This window comes from Acartia tonsa, chromosome 10 (genome assembly GCF_053477335.1).
Source record: "Acartia tonsa isolate MP-2025a chromosome 10, ASM5347733v1, whole genome shotgun sequence".
Lineage (NCBI taxonomy): Eukaryota > Metazoa > Arthropoda > Copepoda > Calanoida > Acartiidae > Acartia > Acartia tonsa.
The window spans coordinates 49,468,858-49,494,000 of record NC_137269.1 but is presented as its reverse complement, the minus strand read 5'-3'; the positions used below and the strand labels follow the sequence as shown (position 1 = coordinate 49,494,000).

At 37.5% G+C, this 25,143-nt stretch overlaps 1 long non-coding RNA gene across 1 annotated transcript; it reads right to left on the bottom strand.

The window, feature by feature from the left end:
- Positions 1-5,456: 5,456 nt before the first annotated feature.
- LOC145329289 (uncharacterized) lies at positions 5,457-21,093 on the bottom strand. The gene is made up of 5 exons (XR_013882852.1): positions 21,032-21,093; positions 12,417-12,477; positions 9,112-9,178; positions 7,529-7,550; positions 5,457-6,019 (listed from the first exon to the last, which is right to left on the bottom strand). It is a non-coding gene; the product is annotated as an uncharacterized LOC145329289 (long non-coding RNA).
- Between the last annotated feature and the right edge of the window lie 4,050 nt (positions 21,094-25,143).

Sequence of the window (25,143 nt, the reverse complement as noted above, 5' to 3'; positions counted from 1 at the left end):
TTTAACACGTAGCTCCCTAACTATAAGTAGCAGAGGAATCGTATATTTCCAGAAAATAGAGTTCATAGCGGTTCTAACGATATGCATAACATTTTTCTACCATTAACACAAGCCGTGCAATTTGAATTTTAAAAAGGTACGCATTTTTTTTTTGCTCACCCTTTACCATCCACCCATCCATTTTCCCCCTCGTAGATGAATGAATTGACCAATAAATGAGCTCCATATTTCCAAGCTAAAGTGACGACAAATTTTTCCCTGTCAATATATCCACGTATATCCTTTATTCATTTTTATAGATTTAGTATACAAATATACAAATTGCAGGTAGATTATGGAATCTACTCAACCAATTGGGTTCCTCAATTTTAGGGAATCTAAACGTAGATCTTATAGATTATTTAGGTTATTTAGGTTTACGTCGTGGGATTTTTTAGGCAATTTTTCTCCCCATTATCTACCCATTCGAATACAAAGCCCCTAGATGCTAAGGGGGCGAAGCCACTAAAGCATTATATAAGATGATTTGATTATAATATTGTGCCTAATCGTTCTAAGAAACGCTCTTTAAAAAGTGAAGTTAATGTGAAAGGTTGGACTTTTAGAAGTTTGTTCTTCCTTATTGTCTCGTGAATCTTTTAGCACAGTTTGAAAATGATAAGAGGTCTTTTTTATATTTCACTCTCAGTTTTTGAAAATTTAATTTGTTTATTTGTGAAAACTTTAATTACTGTAAAACAAACAAAAGTGAAAATATGTAAGTATGAATTCTCTAGGGTTATGTATGAATTTTCCCAAGGGAGGGAGGGGACATTGGGATATTTATTACACTAGTTCCTAAAATTTTCTAATAATTTTTTTATACGATGGCTAAACAACTTTGGGGACTTCTACTACATTTTGATTTTGATTGGTTGGTTAATTAAGTTCGGTGTGTAAACATTTCATCCACTTATTGTAATTTACAGTAGAGGTAACTATGTTTATCAGTATTGGGGATGTACATTAATTTGTCGGCCATTGTCTTATCCTTTTAGATACCTGAATTTTCCCGGGGCCATTGGGGAGTTAAACTTACAATATTATTGAGAGAGAATAGGTTTTATTTACAATTTTTAAAAGCGAAGCTTTTCTATTATTAGGATCGGTATGTCTGTACGTCTGGAACGGATAGCTTTTTACTTTAATTTAGGTATGTTAGAATTGTCCTAACGATTTCAAACTTTGCATGGGGATTCCTGTAGTAGTAAGGTACGTAGTAGGTATTTAAAAAGCGTAGCAACTCCAGAATGTCCATACGTCCATTTTAAGCATGTTGATTTTTAACTTTTTAAAATTTTATGTGATATAATAATCCGATTGATCTAATTTTTAGAATACTGATTCCTTGGACTTAAAAGTATACTGTTAAAAGTGAAGCATCTCTATAATTCATCACTAAACATGTAAGTATGTCCTTAAACATTATCCTGTATATAAGCAGTTTTTCAACAAAATTACTTACAATTTTGTTTCAGTTTGATTATTCAGTTCTGACACTATACAAGTGTTAATGTTTGTTTGTCCTACCAATTCAGAGCTTCGCTTTTATGGATGCTGTCATCCTTGTTTTAATTAGATTACATATTATTTTACATTCTTATGTGTGGTGCGTATTATGGATCTAAATGGATAAGACAATGGCCGATAAATTGATTAACATCCCCAATGATAATACATAAAAATTACCCCTTACTATAATTAGTTGTTGAAACGCTTAAACACTCAAATTAATGAACCAGCCAATCATAATTCAAATAAAGTCCACAAAAATTTTAGCAAAGTTTTCTTCAAAAATGTCTGATTCTTACGTATGTCTAGTCTATCTGTCCCTAACGCATAACTATTATAATAGATTAGGTTAGGTAATGATTAGGATAGCCTCATAATGTAAGGACTTCATACAGAAACCCTAAATGGGTTTTAACACATTGAAAAATAGCAGCTTCCCCTAGAAGCATCTAGTGGCACATAAGGTGGGGTTGAATTCGACCCCCTCTTTTTTTAATTTAATTTAAAAAATAAAGGAAAAAAATATTTCATATTTTTGGAGGTAAGAAGGAGGCATACAAATAGCCTAAAACCATCGTGGAAATCAATTGAAACCTTAAGCTTCAGACAAAAAAAAAATACTTTATATAATAGGATGTGTTAACTTTTGTAAATAAAAAAGAGTAAGACAATCAAAAAAGAAGGCAGAAGAAGAAAGGAAGTATTTACTAACAAATTAACAATCAAAAACTTTTAATGAATCGGGTGTATAGTAATAGTATGGATATAGAAAACCTGGATATATTGACAGGGGAACATTTGTCGTCAATTTAGGTTGCTTATATGACCCTTATTTATTGGTCAGTTTGTTCATTCAGTAGGTGGGTGTGGGGTATTGTTATATATGCCAGCTGGGAGTATAACTGTCTTAGAGTACATGAAAATCAGGTCCAACATCTAAATAATGTTTTATCTATTGTATGATAATAATATACAAGTAATGACCCATAGTAGGAAATAACTTTTTATACGTTTTATCCAATTAATCCCTGTTCACGGACGTCCAAGCTTTTTATTTTATAGGGGGTAAAATAGGTTTCATAGGTTTGAGGGAGGGGGTAATCTAATGTATTTTTCTTGAAATTTTGAGTGAGTTAGAATGAGGGGTTTCAAAGTTGAAAGGGATATACAGTTGAAGCCATAATAATTATCATTAGTTAATTGAATTAATTAGTCTATATATAACAGTACATTTATTAAAATAATACATAATACATTTAACATTTGTACATCCAAGATATCAATAATGGACTTTCCAGAATGGCTTAAAAACCGATTAATATCCGCTGGATTAGAACCGGTTCTCAGCCACACTGAAAAAACATTTATAGCATCGTATTACAGATATGAATATAGAAACAATGATGACAACATCCATTAAAGCGAAGCTCTGAAAGCAGTAGGAAGGACAAACGAACAATAACCACTGTAGAGTGTCAGAACTTATTAAACAGAACATTAAAAAAGAATATACATTCAATGTTATGATTTGATTATAGATTCCTCCATTATAATATTGTACCTTGTTGTCCTAGGAATCATTATACCAAAATTCAGATGAATAAGATAAACTAATCATACAAAAAAAAATTGACAAAAAAAAGCATGTTTTAAATTGACGTATGGACTTTCTGGTAACGATTATAGATTTGTTAAGCTTCCTTTGTTGTACCTACTGGAATCATCATTCAAAGTTTGAAATTGATTTGAGCATTCTAAAATGTCTGAATTTAAGAAAAGAGCTAACTGTTACGGACAGACGCACCGACCTCTATAATAGAAAAGCTTTGCATATAAAGAATATGTTTTAGGTACATGTAGAGTAGAAATATTTTACAACAAAAAAATATAATTCTTTATAATACTTTAAACAATATGATAACAATTATTAACAAATATCTAACATTTATTTTAGGTAGCAAAGATAAGTGATCTAAAGGGATAAGACAATGGCCAATAAATGTATGTACATCTCTAATTAAGAAATGCAAAATTACCCCTTCTGTAGATTACACTTAGTCGTTAAAAAGTTTGGATACTCAACCTAATGAGCCAACATTATTATAAAACTTTGGTGACTAGTGTAATAAACAGCTCAATATCCCATCAGGAGGGTGGTACACTTGGTGTCCAAATCAACCCTATAGGATTATTATTCTAGCTGGTCTATACTAGTGTATGGAGATGTGAGAAGGGTGGGACCATTTCTGTCCAAATCAACCCTATAGGATTATTATTCTAGCTGGTCTATACCAGTGTATGAAGATGTCAGGAGGGGTGGTACACTTGGTGTCCAAATCAACCCTATAGGATTATTATTCTTGCTGGTCTATACCAGTGCAATGTATGGAAATGTGAGGAGGGTGGGACACTTGCTGTCCATATCAACCCTATAGGATTATAATTCTAGCTGGTCTATACCAGTGTATGGAGATGTGAGAAGAGTGGGACACATGCTGTCCAGATCAACCCTATGGGAATATTATTCTAGCTGGTCTATACCAGTGTATGGAGATGTCAGGAGGGTAGGACACTTGCTGTCCAAATCAACCCTATGGGAATATTATTCTAGCTGGTCTATACCAGTGTAGGGGGATGTCAGGAGGGTGGTACACTTGGTGTCCAAATCAACCCTATAGGATTATTATTCTAGCTGGTCTATACCAGTGTAAGGGGATGTCAGGAGGGTGGGACACTTGCTGTCCAAATCAACCCTATAGGATTATTATTCTAGCTGGTCTATACCAGTGTATGGGGATGTCAGGAGGGTGGGACACTTGCTGTCCAAATCAACCCTATAAAATTATTATTCTAGCTGGTCTATACCAGTGTATGAGGATGTGAGGAGAAGTGGGACACTTGCTGTCCAAATCAACTCTATAGGATTATTATTCTAGCTGGTCTATACCAGTGTATGGGGATGTCAGGAGGGTGGGACACTTGCTGTCCAAATCAACCCTGTAGGATTATTATTCTAGCTGGTCTATACCAGTGTATGGAGATGTCAGGAGGGTGGGACATTTGCTGTCCAAATCAACCCTATAAAATTATTATTCTAGCTGGTCTATACCAGTGTATGAGGTTGTGAGGAGAAGTGGGACACTTGCTGTCCAAATCAACTCTATAGGATTATTATTCTAGCTGGTCTATACCAGTGTATGGGGATGTCAGGAGGGTGGGACACTTGCTGTCCAAATCAACCCTATAGGATTTTTATTCTAGCTGGTCTATACCAGTGTATGGAGATGTCAGGAGGGGTGGGACACTTGCTGTCCAAATCAACCCTATAGGATTATTATTCTAGCTGGTCTATACCAGTGTATGGAGATGTGAGAAGGGTGGGACACTTGCTGTCCAAATCAACCCTATAGGATTATTCTAGCTGGTCTATACCAGTGTATGGAGATGTGAGGAGAAGTGGGACACTTGCTGTCCAAATCAACCCTATAGGATTATTCTAGCTGGTCTATACCAGTGTATGGGGATGTCAGGAGGGTGGGACACTTGGTGTCCAAATCAACCCTTTAGGTTTATTATTCTAGCTGGTCTATACCAGTGTATGGGGATGTCAGGAGGGTGGGACACTTGCTGTCCAAATCAACCCTATAGGATTATTCTAGCTGGTCTATACCAGTGTATGGGGATGTCAGGAGGGTGGGACACTTGCTGTACAAATCAACCCTATAGGATTATTCTAGCTGGTCTATACCAGTGTATGGGATTGTCAGAAGGGTGGGACACTTGCTGTACAAATCAACCCTGTAGGATTATTATTCTAGCTGGTCTATACCAGTGTATGGGGATGTCAGGAGGGTGGGACACTTGCTGTACAAATCAACCCTATAGGATTATTCTAGCTGGTCTATACCAGTGTATGGGGATGTCAGGAGGGTGGGACACTTGCTGTCCAAATCAACCCTATAGGATTTTTATTCTAGTTGGTCTATACCAGTGTAAGGGGATGTCAGGAGGGTGGGACACTTGCTGTCCAAATCAACCCTATAGGATTATTCTAGCTGGTCTATACCAGTGTATGGAGATGTCAGGAGGGGTGGGACACTTGCTGTCTAAATCAACCTCATTGGATTATTATTCTAGCTGGTCTATACCAGTATATGGAGATGTCAAGAGGGGTAGGACACCTGGGGTCCAAATCAACCATATAGGATTATTATTCTAGCTGGTCTATACCAGTATATGGAGATGTGAGAAGGGTGGGACACTTGCTGCCCAAATCAAACATGACAATTCGTGAAATCAAATCGAGATTGAATCATATGTGTTTATTTTATGTAGAGACAACACTTGCTGTCCCAATTAACCCTATAGGATTATTATTCTAGCTGGTCTATACCAGTGTAGGGGGATGTCAGGAGGGTGGGACACTTGCTGTCCAAATCAACCCCATTGGATTGAGCAGCTGTCACTCCTAAATAAAAACAAACTATTTCAAATATGTCATTCCTAAATTAAATTCAGGTCAACTGCAGTTCGAGGTAAAATATTTCTGGTAACAAATGTTTCTGGTAAAGGCTAAGAAGGCCTACAAATAATCTGGAATAGCAAAGATCCTATGATGCACAGGGAAAGCTTTACTGCAGAAAAAACGCTTAAAATAAGTCTTTTTTTGCGCAAATATATACACTGCGAGATAATTGTGTATTAATGATTAATGGCCATTCCAGATTATATATAGGCCTTCTTTTGTCAGTTAAAATTTTGTGCAAGCATAATCTATATGTTCCATCATTTGGTTTATATAATGTTCATAGATTTTTTAAAATATTTGTTATCAGTAATTTTTTTCCATGAACTGCAGTTGACCCATAAATGCATCACAATAAAAATGGTATTACAACAAAAATTATAGACCATATATGAATGAAGTAATATTTACATAAATTGTAAGCTACTAATATGTACTCTAAATTAAAGGTTTTAAGCATGGCATACGCTCATGGTCATAAAGAAACCCACAGATTTTAGAAAGTTAGAGTACAGAAAACATAATAAATTTCATTTGTAATAGAAATTAGAATAATTATTTCTTGCATCATAATATAAACATTTTTCCACGGAATAAAAAAATTGGTTTTAATCTTATTATTGTACATTTTTATATTCATAAAAAACTACATATAATACGATGCTAGGCATAACTTTTTTGTATGGATTCTAATCCATCAGATATCAATTGGTTTCAAATGAATACGAGAAAAATTATCATGCCTATTTAATGCTATTTAGCCAAAAAAACTGCACAGAACCAGGTTTTGCTTTTTAAGAAATTGCAGTCAGTGTAAGATTTAGTTTCTGCATTACATATCACAAGCTGTGGGTCTCCAAATGGTTATACTTAAAGGTTCCAGGGAATATCGAATAAGATGCATTAAAAAAATAAATTTGCTTAAAAATTTTACAGACTTTACATGCAACCTTACTTGCTTTTAAATTTTGCTGACAATAATACAAGGGTCGAGACAATGGCGGATTAATTGATGTACATTCCCGATGATGATACATACAATTACCCCAATTCTGTAGATTACAATTATTGGATAATGGACTGTAAATCACAAAATACTATTATCCTAAATTTTCTACCAAAAGAAGAAATTTTTGTTTATTGAAATTTGGGGGAAATATTGTTTTATCATCCATTATCCTATTCCTAGGGAGGGGACAATAGGCTGTTTATTACACTAGTCCCCAAAGATTTATAGTAACATTTTGTTATTTATTCGCTTATCAACTTTGAGGACTTTTATTTTTGGTTAAACATGTCAATCACTAATTGTAATCTACAGAAGAAGTAATTTTTTGTATCATCATCATTAGGGATGTACACCAATTCATCTACCATTGTCTTATCCCTGTAGATCCCTGATGTTGCTACTCTACCTGTGATGGAGTTGAGTATAGATAAGAAATTTCTTACCTACTCCTGGGGCTGCCATGGCCTAAAACAAATTTCAACAGAGGTTATGTATCTTGTTTATCAAAGATTAAATTTAAAACAGGACATATATTTAATTTGAAGATAAATTGTCAACTTTTCAAAATTAAGTGAAAGCCCCATCAAGTTTTACTTTGGTATATCTATTATTAGCTGCTACGCCCCCTAGAGGCCTCTAGGGGCATGGAAATGTTTTCTTTCAATTTAATGTTAAAATCAGCTGTTGAGAAGCTACACTGTACAGGAAAACCATATAGGTTCCTTTAATTATCCTTTAGTACACACAGACAGACAAACAGACAGAGATACTGTTACTTTATTATAATGATTTAAATCATATTCAAATGTTTTTTGTTTTTGTTTCTTTACAGTTACTCTCTTTAAATAAATTATGTATCTATTCTAAATTAAAATCTTATAAATAATTCAGTCCATTAGAGATCTGATATTGCTACATTGAATTTGTCTCAAATTGTAAGGAGAATATTAATTATTTAAACCAATTTGATTTGATAGTGATTGAATTATACATACGTGTCTGCTAAGTAAATATTTTAAATAAAAGCAAAGCTCTGAAATAGAAGTTCAACAAACATTAACACTTGAAGGGTGTCCGAACTTAATAATCAAAGTATTAATGCTTATGTCTAAACAAAATTGTAAGTAAATTTGTTGCAAAACTGCTTAAATACATTATACTGTTTAAGTACATACTTACATTTTTAGAACCTACAGCCCCCTAATACACCCCCTCAGAAAGTCAAGGGGAATGACAAGGCAGTCAGTTTTTTGAATGCACGAAAATGAAAATCCATAGAATTTAATCCGGCTATTAAAAGTTAAAGAATAGAGGGCAACTCAGTCACAGGGTGGTGTGGATGAAAAGGGTCCCCAACACTTGGTCACGGTAGTTGTCTCGATTAAACATCTATACTTTATTATTCGTGGAAAAAGTGTATTTCTTAATTAAATGAGGTAAAATTATACAACTTTAAATCCTAAAATAAGATAAAAGTTGGAAAGGCTATTATATAAAATGTTATATTTGATATGTGAAAATACTTGAGTTTTGCTGATGTCAGGCTTATGTTTCATAATCTAATATGTTATTTCTTTATTTTATTTATATGTAATATACATATATTTTTTGTAGCTGTTCAGGTTTAGGTTTGATTTACAAAAACAAAACTGTATATATAAAAATTAACCTAACTAACTGAAGAGAAAAAAACTAATTCATAAACCATACTGAGTACTATCCCTTGTAAACCTTTACTTAACCTAACCTTTTTCAATCAAAATACGTATAGATACAAAATAGGAAAACGGCCAAATTGTTTGCAGTCACAGACGTTCAACAAGGTAATACCCCCAAAATGTTTCATAAAAAAAGTTAGATCCCGATCCCCTTCCATAGAAACTCACTTAAAAGCATTTTAAAGGGGGTAAGCTTTCATTCGCCATAATTGTTGCTTTTACCCTTACCCCTAAAAAAAAAGTTTGTTAAATTGTCCTATAGATCTCAAACGTTGGTTGATGATTCCTGTAACAAAAATAGATTTTACCTTGAGTAAGAATAATTTCTGCATTTGTTTCTTATGTATAGCTTGTTCTCGTAACCTTTCTCTTTTCCTAAATATATATTACTAGAGGCCTCTAGGGGCAATTTAGGTGAGTGTAAGGGGGGGGGGGAGTCAACACTACCCCTATATTTGTTTCTTGTGAATAGCTTGTTCTCGTAACCTTTCTCTTTTCCTAAATATATAATACTAGAGGCCTCTGGGGGCACTTTAGGTGAGTGTTAGGGGGGGGAGTCAACACTACCCCTATATTTCTTTATTAAGAATAGCTTGTTCTTGTAACCTTTCTCTTTTCCTAAATATATATTACTAGAGGCCTCTAGGGGCTTTTTAGGTGAGTGGGGGGGGGGAGTCAACACTACCCCTATATTTGTTTCTTATAAATAGCTTGTTCTCGTAACCTTTCTCTTTTCCTAAATATATATTACTAGCGGCTACTTTTAAAGTAAAAAATAAAAATATGGGGTGATAAAGTCTTTTTTACTATGGGATGGTGGTGTTTCCCTTCTCGAAAATAGTTATAAACCTTCCCAGGACCTATACGAAGCTCATTGTAAAGGAGAAGTGGTCGAGCGGTTAGCGAGTTCTTTAAGTAACAAGGATGACAACATCTATAAAAGCGAAGCTCTGTAACGATAGGACAAACGGACAATAATCAGAATGCGAATGTATAAGAGTCAAAGCAAAATTGTAAGTAAATTTGTTGAAAAACTGCTTGATACAGGATAATGATTATGGACATACTTACATTTTTAGGACTTGATTATACAGTTGCTTCGCTTATAACATTGTACTTTGTTGTCCCAGGAATCAGTATACCAAAAATCAGACTAATCGGATAATTATTTAGGTCACATACAAATTTGTTGTAAAAAATGTAAAAAAAAATCAACAAGTTTAAAATGGGCGTACGGACATTCTGGTAATGATTATATAGTTGCTACGCTTTCTAACTCGTACCTAACTATTAAAGGAATCGCCATGCAAAATTTGAAATCGATAGGACAATTCTAACATGCCTAAATTAACGAAAAAAGCTATGTAAAAAAGTAAAAAAATCAACATGTTTAAAATGGACGTACGGACATTTTGGTAATGATTATAGAGTTGCTACGCTTTCTAAATCGTACCTAACTACTAAAGGAATTACCATGCAAAATTTGAAATGGATAGGACAATTCTAACATGTCTAAATTAACGAAAAAAGCTATCCGTGACGGACGGACGTACGGACGGACCGACGCTAATTATAGAAAAGCTTCGCTTTTAAAAATAGACAGACTCATAAACATCCTGTTACTTCTAAATAAGGAAAAGCTTTGACATTCTTGTTTAATCTAAATACTGTTTTCTTTTGTTGCTGCCAAAAAACAGTTTTCTGAGGGGATAAGACAATAGCCGATAAATTGATGTTCATCCCAAAGGATGATACACAAAATTACCCCTTCTGTAGATTAAAATTATTGGTTGAAACAACGAATAAGAAAACGTTATTATAAAACTTTGGGGACTAGTGCAACAGGCCATTGTCCTCTCTCTCTCTGTATGTTACTACTATTCTTAGTCATAATTACTCTTGTTCTTCAGGATATTTTTGTTTTCTTGGAATACATTAACTTAGTATTTCATCTAAAATGTAAAATACGTGAGAAATGACAAAAGTAAAGCTCAGGATTATCCTGTAATATAAAGTTTTTTTTCTGAAGCCTAAGATCTCGGAAAATACTGGTACGAAGTTTTTTACTTTACAAGTAATCGTTATAAATATCTTTGGGTGGCTTTAGACTATTTTTCAGGCCTCTTCCATCGTTCCCTATAAGCTAGGGCCTAAGCTTTTCTGTCTGTAGCAAAGAATTTTGTTGACCGCTTAACCGATATGGTTCTCCTTTTCATGAAAGCTTCTTATTTCTCCAGGTTAGGTTTTTAACTTTTTTTTGGGAGGGTATCTTTACCCTCCCAAAAAATATTACCCCTCCTCAAATATTTTTTTAAATTTTAAAATGGAGGAGTGTCGACTTTTCCCATCCCTCCCTAAGCTACCCTAGAGGCTTCTAGGGCTAAACCGCTAAACCACATAAGCTAATCATACAAGGTAATTTTATTTAGATCAAATTAATATGTAATTTTAGTAGTATTTATCTTCATTTGTTAGGGAGGGAGAAGACATTAGGCTGTTTATTACACTACTCCTCAAACTTTATAGTAACATTTTCTTATTTGTTTGCTTAACAACTTTGGCTACTTTAATAAATTTTTATTGGTGGGTTCATTAAGTGGAGTGTACAAACGTTTCAACAAAATTACCGCATAGGGGTAATTTTGTGTATCATCTTTGGGGGAATTTATCAGCCATTATCTTATCCCATTAGATCCTTGGACAGGAGTATATAAACAAAAACAAACAGCATTTCAATAATTCCCCCATTTACCTTACTAAAAGGTATAATACATTAGGTTCAATAAAGAAATAAAAATCTGCCAAAATCAGCCTAGTAATGCTAATAAAACTAAAGTTGAAATTCTGGTCTGATAAGGATTTATGACCAACCCAACTGAATATTTTTAATTTGGTATTTGGCAGAAAAAAAAACATTCCCATATAAACAACCCCTTAAATAGTGGATGTAAATATTCATTTATTTCCCTGGTATCTCATTTATATCCCTGGTATGATTTTAGAAGATTTTTAATTTTTTTTGGAAGATTTTATAATTTTTATTAATTACTAAAAGAAAGAAAATAATCTCCTTTTTTCATAGCCGGGAAATAAATGAAAATTAAAAACCAAAATTAAACCACATTTTAGCATAAAAAAATGAGTTTTTTGTTTAAATGAGAATGATATTCCTGTCCAGTTTTTTGTTTAGGAATGAATATTTCTTACCCTCGTGAATAAATGATGACCTATCGGTCCATCATTTAATCCCTCGGGTAAGAAATATTCATTCCTAAACAAAAAACTGGACAGGAATACCCCATTCCATTCAGAGGCGTTCAGAAGAATGGTGTAGAGGGGTATATATATATATATACCCCCTTGGCAAAATAAAGGAGGGATGATATACCCCTTTTGGTGTCAAAATCCCCTAAACCCCATCATACAGCAAAGGTGGGTGGGTGGTGTCAAGGTGAAAAAAGGGTCACCCCCCATCCTAAATTCAGGGACACGTAATTGACTTACACCCCCCTCGATTTTAGTTTAAAGGGGGGTTGAAAAATTCGCCCCACCCCCCTCCTCCCCCACGTGCAAAACCATGTGTACGCCACTTATCGAATACTATTTTGTATACCTGAGTTTAACTTCGTTCCTCCACATCCGGTTCTTGTAATAGCTGGCAAAACTGTTCACAACTAAACAATGTTTTTTTTTTATTTGTTAGCTTAACAACTTTAAAGGGACTTTAAATGAATTTTGATTGTTTGGTTTATTAAGTTGAGTTTTAAAAATTTTTAATCAATAATTTTGTTTATCATCATTTGGGACGTATATCAATTTATCATCCTTTGTATTATCCCTTTAGACCAATGATATATCATTCTGTTTTTATAATAGCTGGCAAAACTGTTCAAAACTAAACATTTTAATCAATAGTTTTAATCTACAGAAGGAGTAATTTTGTCTATCATCATTGGATACGTACTATGGTAAGCCGAGCGTTCTCGGCCCACAGGGTAACGAGTTCGAGTTCAACGAGCCCTAGCCTTGAATTATTCTACCAAAACAAACTAGCAGGATTTAGTCATACAGAAATTATATATTTAACTGAATAATATTTACAAGCAATGTTTACTATATATATACAACAGATTATAACAATGGTTAGGTTTGAAGGGGGTGTGGGACGCTAGGGCTTAGCTCCCGGCAGTAGACAGGCTGTGGGGGCAGCGGTGGTAAAAGGGGAGGCAGCGCCTCCTGGTTGTATAATCGCGTGAGGGGCGCGTGATAGCTGCATGTTTGAGTCCCTCCCCACATTTAGGCAGGCCAGTTTGACCGCTAGATAGCGGGGTCAACATTGGTCATGAGATAGATGGTGATATAATAAGATTAGTGCAGTGGGTTTGTTATGATAAGTCACAGCGTAGCAACTCTGTAAACTGCCTGTCCGTCTGGTTGTCGTATTACCACAACCTCCTCTTCAAGGGTTGCGTGGCTCTCGAGCCACCAGGCCTTGAACCTGGGGATACGACAACCTATGTCTGCGCAGGACAGGCTCTTCCTGGGGCACAGCTCGATGGAGGACAGCTCGGGCTACACAGGCTCCACGGGACACTCGTTGCTCGGTCTGGCTGTGGTTGGATATCAGCATTGTCAGCTCCTGGTTGGCTTCTAGACGGGGGTTGGCAACGGCTAAGCCCCGGCGCTGGAAATTTTGCCTCGTCTGCAGGACTAGCTCTGCCTCAGCGGGTAGCTGGACACGGAGGCCTAGGCTAACTCTGGTGGTTCCCAAGGGGGGAATGACGATGGATGAGGGCGCATAAAATTCCATGGGGGCGCCTGCTTGATTCAGGTTGCTTGGCCTCCTAGCTCCTACCCGGATAGGGATGGCTGTCATCAACAGGGGGCACATGGCTTCAGCTTCGTCCTCTGGGGCGGCCTCTTCCATTGCAGTAGCTGCTTCTCCTCCTACAGGCTCGCTGCTGGCTGGCAGGTGCTCCATGTCTGTATCAGGATTCCAGATGGCATCTCTGGGTGGCTCTGGAGCTGGCGGCGGCGGCGGTGGTTCGTTGGGTTGCTCCTGCAGGTCCTCTTCTACTGGGTCACGATCCTGGCCGCTCGGCAGCTCGGTGGCATCCTCGTCGCCGTCCACGTCGACTTGAATGTCGGCTGGAATCTGGTGGGCAGTCACATCTCCAGTGTATTTGCGCAGTCGGCCTACATGCGCGGTAACTTCCGAGATCCTGGCTATTGGAGAGGCAGGTTTGATGACATAATGGACTTCTGTAGCTTTCCTCACTACCTTCCAGGGGCCAGTCCATCTCTTGGTGATCTTGGCTGCCTTCCCTGGCACCAGGCGGGGGGCCAGGTACCAGACCAAGTCTCCAACCTCATACTTGGCCGTGCCTTCGTAGGCTGCCGCGCTCCTCCGGATGGCTCCCTCCTCCTTCTGCTGGATGGCATCATACACTGCATGGTAACGTTGCAGGAGAGCTTGGACGTTGGCTGGAACCGAGGCATATTCTGTTTCTGGCAGCTGGAGCACCATGTCCACCGGAAGCTTGGCCTCTCTCCCAAAGAAGGCCAGGAACGGGGTCACGCCGGTAGATCTGCAGGCCTTGGTGTTGTAGGCGAAGGCAATGGCAGGCAAGTGGGGCTCCCAGTTGTTGTCGTCTCTGTCTAAGAACAGACGCATGCCTGTATTGAGCGTCCGGTGAAACCTTTCCACTCGGTTGGACTGCGGGTTGTAGGGTGGTGGATGTGTCAGGCCAATCTCAAGCCTGGAGGCCAGTTCCTGGAATACCTGGCCGGTGAACTCCATTCCATTGTCGGAGTGGATCTTCAGGGGGCATCCGAACGTGGCCAGGTGGCGGTGCAGCAGGGCTTCAGCCACGGTGAGGGTGCGCTTGTTGGGGATGGCGTAGAGGCTGACAAACCGGCTGAACCCGTCTTGACAGGTGAGGATATAGCGGTTCCCGGCTGGAGTCTCTGGTAGTGGCCCCACCAGGTCGATGAACAGGACTTGCTGTGGATACCCCTGGCGGGAGGGCACATGTATCCCTTGCTTCAACCTTTCCTTGGTAACCTTCTGGACACATTCAGGACAAGTCTGAACCATCAGGCGGACGTCACGGGCCAGGTTGGGCCACCAGAAGTGCATGGCAACGCGGGCGATAGTCGCGTCCATCCCAAAGTGCCCGGCCATGGGGGTCCCATGGGCTAGAAAAAACGCGTCCTGCTGGAGGGCCGAAGGCAGCAGGTATCTTGTCCGTTCCCCTGTCAGGGTCTGGTCAGTGGTGGTGAGGCAGCCATGCTCGTCAAGTCCCAGGGCTGGGAAGCGGCTGGCGTACTGCTGCTCGTCTCGTTCCTTGCCGTGCAGCTCAGCCTTGGTTGGGGCTCTGCCATCAGCCACCCACTGGCGGACACGGAGCAGGAGAGGGTCTTGTGTCTGGGCTTCTAGTACTCTAGTTGGGTCCAGTCGGGCGGCAGGGGGCCGGCTGGCTGCGGGCTCCCCTAGCTGGCAAAGGTTATGGATATACTCAGCCTGCTCTGCTAATTCTTCGGCGCTGGCCGTTGGCATGTTGGCGTCTTCTCGGCGGCTGAGGGCGTCAGCGTTGGTGTTCTGGGTGCCAGGACGGTGGCAGACAGTAAAATCTAGGGCCGCTAGCTCCTCTTGCCAGCGGGCCACCATCCCTGTGGATGTGTTCAGCGACTTCATCTGCAGCAAGGCTGAGGAATCAGTGTTGATCTGGAAGCTGAGGTAGGACAAGATGCCGTGGAATTTCTGGATTCCATACATAATGGCGGCCATCTCTCCCTTCCAGGACGGGTAGCGAGTCTTGGGGTCGGTTGTCTTGCGCCCCACAGCGGCAATCAGCCTCTCCTTGCCGTCCTGGCATTGACTCAAAATGGCAGAGATGGCGCGGCTGCTGAAATCTGTGGTGAGCTGGAATACCGCTGGCAAGTCAAACCTGGGCGGCGCTTGGATGGGGGCTTGACGGAACTTGTCCTTGAGCTGCAGCAGCTGGGCTTCCATCTCAGGTGTCCAGGCTAGGGTCTTGGCCGTCTTCTGCCGATTCATCTCGTAGGTGAGGTCGGCATACTCTGGGATGAACAGGCGGTAGTATCCAAAGAACCCCAGAAGCGCCAGCAAATCTTTGGGGGTGCTGGGGGCTGGCCAGTCCAGGATGCGGTCAATATAATCCTCCTGCATGGCTATCCCCTCACGGCTGAGGGTGTGGCCCAGATAATCCACCTTGGCTCGGAACAGCTTGGTCTTGGCTGGCTTGAGGCGGATTCCTCCCCGGCGGTGGGCTTCCAAGACCTCCCAGAGCCTAGCCAGGTGGGCCCAGGTATCCTGGTGGAAGGTCAGGAGGTCGTCAAGGTATGACTGGAGGTTGACTGTGCCTAATGGGTTTAGGACCCCTGCAATAAATCTGGAATAGACAGATGGCGCCGTAGCTAGGCCAAAGGGCATCCTTTTCCATTGGTACAAGCCCCTGGGGGTGGTGAAGGCGGTGCAGGGCCGGCTGTCCTCAGACACACGGATGGTGTAGTATGCGGCCACCGCGTCTAGGGCACTGTAGACGCGGTGCCCTCCAGCTCGTTCTACCTGTGGAGGTCCTGCCCTTGAGACAAGGGGGCCTCCCGTTCGGCTGGGGTTGGCAGAAACTTTGGTGGTGGCCGAACCGCAGCTATGGTGGTATCGCTTACCATGGTGGCTTAGACTGTAGCTTCGAATCACTAGAGCTTATTAATTATCACTGGGTCAACAATTTTATATTTATTTTTATCACTTGGTTGACATTTATACACACTTATGTGTTGTTATCACTAGGAGCTCTAGGTGTGATTCTGGAAGCACTGGCAGCAGGGAATGTCCGTCCTGCAGGGTTCAGAGGGGTGACGGCGGTAGGGAATGACCCGTCCTACAGCGCCGCTGGTTCGAATCCCGAAAATGGCGGCAGGGAATGGCCCGTCCTACAGCGCCTCGGGTTCGAATCCTGGGAGGCAGCGGCAGGGAATGTCCCGTCCTGCCGTGCCTGTGGCTCAAAATCTGCTATCCGTCGCAGTGGTAGGGCTTACTTGTGTGCTGAAGCTTCGCAGCCACACATTGCCTTCTCAAGGAGACCAGCACCCAGCTGTCTGTCTCGTAGGTTTGGCCTGGGTGTCCTGGGGCTTGTCCCAGCTACACTTGCCAATTTAGACTCAGTTCTGTAGCCGTCTGAGCTAAATTATCCGATTACCGTGGCTGCGCACCTAGCGCTACTCCTACACGGTACGGAAAAAGCGTCTTAACTGGCGCTTTTAGCAGGCTAAATCTGCTTGCCGTAGGCCAGAGGCCCACATATTGCGTTCAAAATGATGGAAATTCGACCTAAATAGGCCGTCTCACGGGTCAGTTGGCTTCTCAGTTGGCGGCTGATTGTCCCCTTACTTGCCAAAGGGTCCAATCAGAGGTAGAATAGGCTAGTTTCTGTAAGGCTCGATTGAAACATGCTGACACCAAGTTATGGTAAGCCGAGCGTTCTCGGCCCACAGGGTAACGAGTTCGAGTTCAACGAGCCCTAGCCTTGAATTATTCTACCAAAACAAACTAGCAGGATTTAGTCATACAGAAATTATATATTTAACTGAATAATATTTACAAGCAATGTTTACTATATATATACAACAGATTATAACAATGGTTAGGTTTGAAGGGGGTGTGGGACGCTAGGGCTTAGCTCCCGGCGGTAGACAGGCTGTGGGGGCAGCGGTGGTAAAAGGGGAGGCAGCGCCTCCCGGTTGTATAATCGCGTGAGGGGCACGTGATAGCTGCATGTTTGAGTCCCTCCCCACATTTAGGCAGGCCAGTTTGACCGCTAGATAGCGGGGTCAACATCGGTCATGAGATAGATGGTGATATAATAAGATTAGTGCAGTGGGTTTGTTATGATAAGTCACAGCGTAGCAACTCTGTAAACTGCCTGTCCGTCTGGTTGTCGTATTACCACAGTACATCAATTTATCAGCCATTGTCTTATCCATTTAGATACCTGATGTATCATACTGTTCTTGTAATAGCTGGCAAAACTGTTCAAAACTAAACATTTCAATCAATAGTTTTAATCTACAGAAGAGGTAATTTTGTTTATCATCATTGGGGACGTACATCAATTTATCAGCCACTGTCTTATACCTTTAGATTCCTGGTAGGAATGTGTTGACACAATTTTTCGAATGTTTGGCATTTGATGTAGTTTTTCTAGATCATACTGCTGAACTAATTTTCGAAACTGATTAGTATCCGCTGGATTAGAACCAATTCTCAGACATACTGAAAATTCATGTAAATCATCGTATTACAGACAACTTTCCAAGAATATGAAAATAAATAATATCAATACCAGTTTTGTTAGATTGGGCCTTCTCTTCACGAAAATCTGTCTATAATACGATGCGAAAAATAACTAATGTATAATTCTAATGAAAACGGATTAAAGTTTTTTTCTTGCAGAGATAGCAAAAGAAATAAAAACCTATTAATCATCAAAAATACATTAGTTTGGTAAAAGTTAACATAATCCCTTGAATCTTTAGTTGGTCACCTAAACCCAGGGATCTAAAGGGATAAGACAATGGCCGATAAATTGATGTACATCCCCAATGATGATATACAAAATTAATAAATTAGTGGTTATAACGTTTAGAAATTCAACTTTATGTACCAACACATTAAAATTCATTAAAGTCCCCAAAGTTGTTAAGCCAACGAATAGGAAAACGTTATTATTAAACTTTGGGGACTAGGCCATTGTCCCCTCTCTTTCCGACCTAACTAAACCCATAAAGGGTGTTGGGGGGCAGGAGTTAAAAAATATCATATAAATAAAGCCCATTCAGTTCAACAGTTACCAAGATCTCCAGCATCAGACACCGTTCTAACATTGTTATACAATACATATATCTAGATACTTTATTTACAAATCTCTTTTTTTGTTAATGCTGTATAACAATTCGTTATTCTTTTTCATTTTCATTAAACTTTTAATTGATATAATATACGTGGATATTATGCATGACAGGGGAAATTGTGTCGACAATGTAGGTTGCTATTTTAGTCCTCATTTATTGGTCGGCAATTTCTTCTAGTAGGATGAGAGGGGATGGGGTAAAATTGGTGAATGGGGGTGAATTAGCCAGCTGATTTTTCTAAGGAGGATTTCTCTTGGGATGTTGGGGGTACCCTCCCTCAAAATAGTTATAAACATTACCAGGACCTATGAAAAGCTACCCTGTTAAGGAGAACAGCATCGGTTTAGCGGTTAGCGAGATCCTTTGGTACAGACAAACAGACAAAAATCCTATTACTTTATTGTAAGAATTTTCTTTGTCTTATACAATGGGAAAATTTTAGCTTATGTAACCTTACTCTAACAAATTGAAATATTAAATAATAATTCATGCTATTTTTTACACAACAAGGATGACAACATCCATAAAAGTAAAGCTCTGAAATGGTGGGACAAATGAACTTTAACTTGTAAAGTGTCGGAACTGAATAAGCAGAATATTAATGCATAAGTCTAAATAAAATTAAAACTAAATTTGTTGGAAAACTTAAACTTAAATACAGGATACTGTTTAAGGACATACTTAATTTATTTTTGGAATTATAGAGATGATTTGCTCATAAGTGTGTACCTTGTTGTAATAGAAAACAGTATTCCAAAAATCAGATGAATAGGATAATTATAACATACAAATATTTTTTGTTAAAAAAGTAAAAAATCAGCATGTTTAAAATGCTCGTACGGACTTTCTAATTTGATTATAGAATTGCCTCGCTGTCTAAATCGTATCTAAAAATAAATATGTATAAATTTAAAAAAAGAATAAACGTTGTGGACGGACAGACCTACCCTAATAACAGAAAATCTTCGCTTTTAAAATGATCTTTTCCATGAATATTTAAACATTTCAGAGTGTGTTTTGTTCATAAATACATAAAAGGAATACATTTAGGTTTTAAATTTATCATTTTCGATGTGTATAAAATTATTTATCTTTATAATATAGGAACAGGATCTGTGTCTATCTGTCTGTCTGTCTGTCTGTACCAATAAGGATCTTGCTAACCGCAGTACTGGTAAGGTTCTACTTTACAATTCAGCTTCTCCTGGGAAGGTTCAAAATCATTTTTAAGTTAATTTAAAATAAAGGGGGGGTTGTAATTTTTCGTGACACAATCCAATCTTTCCAGATTTTGTAAAATTTTTGAGGAACACGACTCCAGTGACGTCATATTTTTCTTTCCCGAAAAAGGGAAGGGGGGAAGAAAAAAAGAGATGGGAGAAGAGATTTTCTTCCCCCTTCCCTTTTTCGGGAAAGAAAAATATGACGTCACTGGAGTCGTGTTCCTCAAAAAATTATACAAAATCTGGAAAGATTGGATTGTGTCGTTTTTCGTTTGTTTGTTCATTACTTTAGTTCAAGTTAGGTTAAGTTATATCAAGTAGCCCCTTAGGGTTAAGGCACCGCAAGTATATATTACATTATTGTTGTCTATTTCAAAGTTAAGTTTAAATACAAGAAATTTTGCAAGAAAAAAATATACCTATTCAGCTCTATTTACATATAGTTGGTGTACATTTTTTTAAGTTATAAAAAAATGTTTATGTTTTATCTTTATAGGCATTACCATACTCAATTTAACAGCATTTGAACTTCAATTTCCTTTACATTTTATCATCAATGAACCGAATTTATAAAATAATTTAAAATTTAAAAATTTTCTTTTAAAGGAAAAATAATGCATATGAAAATATTATCTAACCGATCTTTTCGGTGTTTTGCTTAATACCAGCGGCTAGTAAATATAATCCCCCCCCCCCCTAACAAGAGTTTGTAGGGCTTTTAAAGATTCAAAATAAGCATTTCTTTTTTAATAGATTTATTGTACCAAAAAAGGACAAATATTGTTTATTATGATTGGGATACGGGGGAGGGGGGTTATCAACCCATTATCGTCATTGGATAAGTAATCCAGGGAACCTAAAGGATAAGATAGTGGCCTATAAATTATGTACATTCCCCATGATTATTCACATAAATAATCGTTAAGTAGATTAACATTAGTTGTTGAAATATTTGAACACTCAACTTCATTAATCAACAAATAAGAAAACTTTATCATAAAACCTTGGGGACTAGTGTAATAAACAGCCCATTGTCCCTTCCCTCTCGGAATAAAATGTATAAATTTACCTATAGGAATTGGTAAGGTAAGAATGAAAACTCCAGAGAGAGCACAAAATCCTCCAAGAATTCGACCTAAAAAAATATATTAGTTATTTATCGCTTCTTATTATAGACAGCTTTCCGCGGATATAAAAATGTACAATTATAAGATTAAACTAGTTTTATTAGACCAGCGAGACCGATCGAAAAATGTATGTAGTTCGATCCTAAAAATGATTTTTAGTATGGCTGGGAACCGGTTCTAATCCAGCGGATATTAATCGGTTTCGAAGCCAATACTGGAAAACAATTTAAAATTCAAGTTCTATATAAATGAAAATCTAATTTATTTAACAATGCTAGGTTTTGTTACATTTATTAGGTTAAAATAGGAGTTTCCTAAGTAATTCTAAGGATATTCGTAGGCTAACCTAGGTAATATTAAAGTATTTGGCTCATTATAACCTTCTACTTTTCCATGTTTCTTTTAAAGCGAAGCTTTTCTATTATTGGGGCCTCTACGTCCGTACGTCACAGTTGGCTCTTTTCGTTAATTTATGAACAGTTACCTGGAAGAGTGCCTGGATTTTTCTCGTGTCCTACAGAAGACAGGGTCATCACTCCCCACCAAAAACATTCAAAGAAAGTCCATGCCTTGATGATAAAAAAATATGTTAGTTTTTTGTATATTCTATAATTAGTTGGTTCCCTAACCCTATTTTATACTTTTAAAGAGGTCACCTATTCTCTAAGCATACGAAACTTAGGGAGGAGGGGGCATTTGACAGTAAATTACGCTGGTACCCAAAGTTTTCTCGTGTCCTACAGAGGACAGGGTCATCAATCCCCACCAAAAACATTCAAAGAAAGTCCATGCCTTGATGATAAAAAGTATTTTTTTGCATATTCTATAGTTAGTTGGTTCTCTATCCCTAATGGCAAAAAAATGATAAGTAAAACTTGAATATCAAAGGACAAGACAATCAATGATTAATGATGTAAATGCTACATCTGCTAAAACTCTGTACAAAAGCGATACCAAACAGACAAACATGCCCAAACAAAACGTACACTTACACCTTACCCCTTTTATTTAAAGATAGAAAATATATGACTCAAGCACCACACACTAGTACGAAAAAGAAACGCTCTCTCACACACACACACACACACAGTTACATACACGCACCCTCAAACCAACACACCCACACCAATACACAATCTTATACGAACCATTAAACTCACACACACTCAAATACATAAATACATACATACACACTCACACATACATTCACACACACACTTACATACATACACACACACAGGCAAAACTTTCACCAAATTTTCTCTACTTACAGGTGCTATGCACATGCATTTACTGAGAGAATTTTAGTTTTGTATTTAACAACTAGGAGTAGCTAATAAATGTAAAAAATATTTGATTCTTTCCAAAAAAAAACTTTAAATATTTAAATCATATTTTTGATATTTAAGTTTAAAATATTTAAAGATGTTAATTATTGTTTAAAAGTAATCTTAATATTTTTTCACGACAATAGCATCAACAATTTTAGTGTTTTATTTAATAATTCTGAAAAGCTGCTTACACAGCAATGTCAAAAGTGTGTGCCGCTCCTGAATTATATTTTTGGAGATTTATATCTTGAGGGTTTTGCAAACTTGCAGGGGCCCAATAACCGATACCTTCCTCCCTACTGGATAACAAACTGACCAATAAACGAGTTCCATGTTAGCAACCTAAATTGAGGACAATTTTCCACCTGTCATAATATCCACGTATTTTGTACATCCATTAAAGAGAGGGGATATTGGGCTGTTTATTACACTACTTTCCAAAGTTTTACAAAAACGTTTTCTTATTTGTTGGATCAACTACTTTGGGGACTTCAGTGAATTTTGATTGGTGGATTCATTAAGTTGAGTGTTCAAACGTTTTAACCACTAATTTTAATCCACAGAATGGGTAATTCTGTGTTCTATTATAGAGGATACATATAAATTCATCGGTCATTGTCTTATCCCTTTAGATCCCTGCATTAAATGAGAACTTACATTGACATATTCTGAAGATGAAAATTCTTGAAAACTTTTCTCTGAGAAATACACTAGGCTAGCAAACATCAAGATTGTCACCAAAACTAAAAAAGGAATACTTATTTATATCGCATTGTATTATAGGCAGATTCCGCGGATATTGAAATGAAAAATATAATATTAAAACCAGTTTTGTTAGCCCCTACTGGCCATGTGTTCAGGCTTACTAAACTGGAATAAATTTTAAGATTTTTATTTTAATATTTTTACTTATTGGAATTGCATCCAAAGTTTGAAATCAATACGACAATTCTGACATGCCTAAATTAACAAAAAGATCTAACTGTTAAATACAGACGGACATACAAGAATTAATTATAGAAAAGTTTCGCTTAAAAAAATTTTTACCGAGATGAATTAAGAGTCCAAGTTCTTTGTATGCCTGTTTCAAGGTGTAGATGAGGGATTGTAGGCCAGCAAAATGGCGAACCAACTAATTGTTTAAATATCCTTTTTCAAAAACTGTTTTTAGTTGCGAATCTACTCTATAGTTCACAATGTCCGTCCGTCAATCACAAAGTGGGAGAAACGTGATTTTCTCGGTTCCTATTAAAGATAGACAGCTTAAATTTTTAGTGAAGATTTCTAAGACATATGAACATCTAATCTATGCATTGTTTTGTCCGTCTATAAAATATCCTTTTTAAAATCTGTTTTTAACACTACAAGTTGTTTATGTACTTTTTCCTAGACATAGTTTCTTAAGGTCTGACATTTTGGAAGTCAAAAAATGATGTAAATACAGTTATTCCTTATATCAATTACCTCTCCCATAAACATGTTACCCCAATGATTGGATTGATGGGGGGGGGAGGGATGTTACCACCCTAAAATCCTTATATAAACCTAAAATAAATGTTGGTTTAATGCCCTTTGTTTTTGACATTTTATACCCAAACTATTGGTTTCGCCTTAATAAATGTATAAGTATAGATGTATAATCAAGACAAAGACCTAGCTTAAGTGGTGGAGACCCTTTTCGTCTGCTAGAAAATTGCTATTGTAATTGTTATATAATTATTTTATAAAAAGGATGCCTTGTAAACTCTTAAAATTCTCATTATTCTTACCAACCTAAAAAAAGCAAATTTATTATAGAAATTATTGTTATGTATCCTATATTTACGCTATTTTGCAACAAATTAATGTACAATTTTGTTTAGACTTACAAATTAAGCTTATTAAGTTCTGACATTCTATAAGAGTTATTGTTCCTTGCTTCTGATTTTCTCTAGATAAACTATCCCTCTTTTTTTCTATCAATTGAGAAAAATAGAAACCTTACATAATAAAAAGGTAATGAAAGAACAAAATTAACTTTATTTCTAGTAACGTAACTACTCTATAAGTTGAAATGTTTGTCAGTCTTTTTGTTCAATTAGAAAACCCACAAATCGATGTATTATTACTTGGATGTTGCACCAGATTTTCATGTACTCTAATAAAATGATACTTCCGGCTGGCTAAAATTACATTAACCAACCCCACCTACTGGATGAACGAATTGATTAATGAGTGATGTCCATGTTAGCAACCTAAATTAACGACAATATTTCCCCTGGCATAATATCCATGTGTATATTCTATATCCATTTACTAAATCGGAAATTTAGACAGGCGTTTATGTAGTAATTTCAGCAATTTTTTCCAGCATGGCTTTGAAACCGATTAATATCCGCTGGATTAAAATCGGTTCTCAGCCTTAATGAAAAATAATGTATAGCATCGTATTACAGAAAATTTTCTTCGAATAATAATATATAAATATAAAACTAATACCAGTTTTGTTAGCCCAGGACTTCGGCCCATCGGAACTAACAAAACTGGTTTTAATTATTTAATTTTTCATTTTAATACTCGTGGAGAGTTATCCATAATACGTTGCGGTAAATAACTATTCCAAATTAATCTTCGCTACTATTCATAATGATCGTTCTTGTTTTTTTTTTATAAACTTGGATGTTTACCTAACAATTTTACTAATTTTTCCTAACTGTTTCTAAGTCTAACAAATATATAACTGA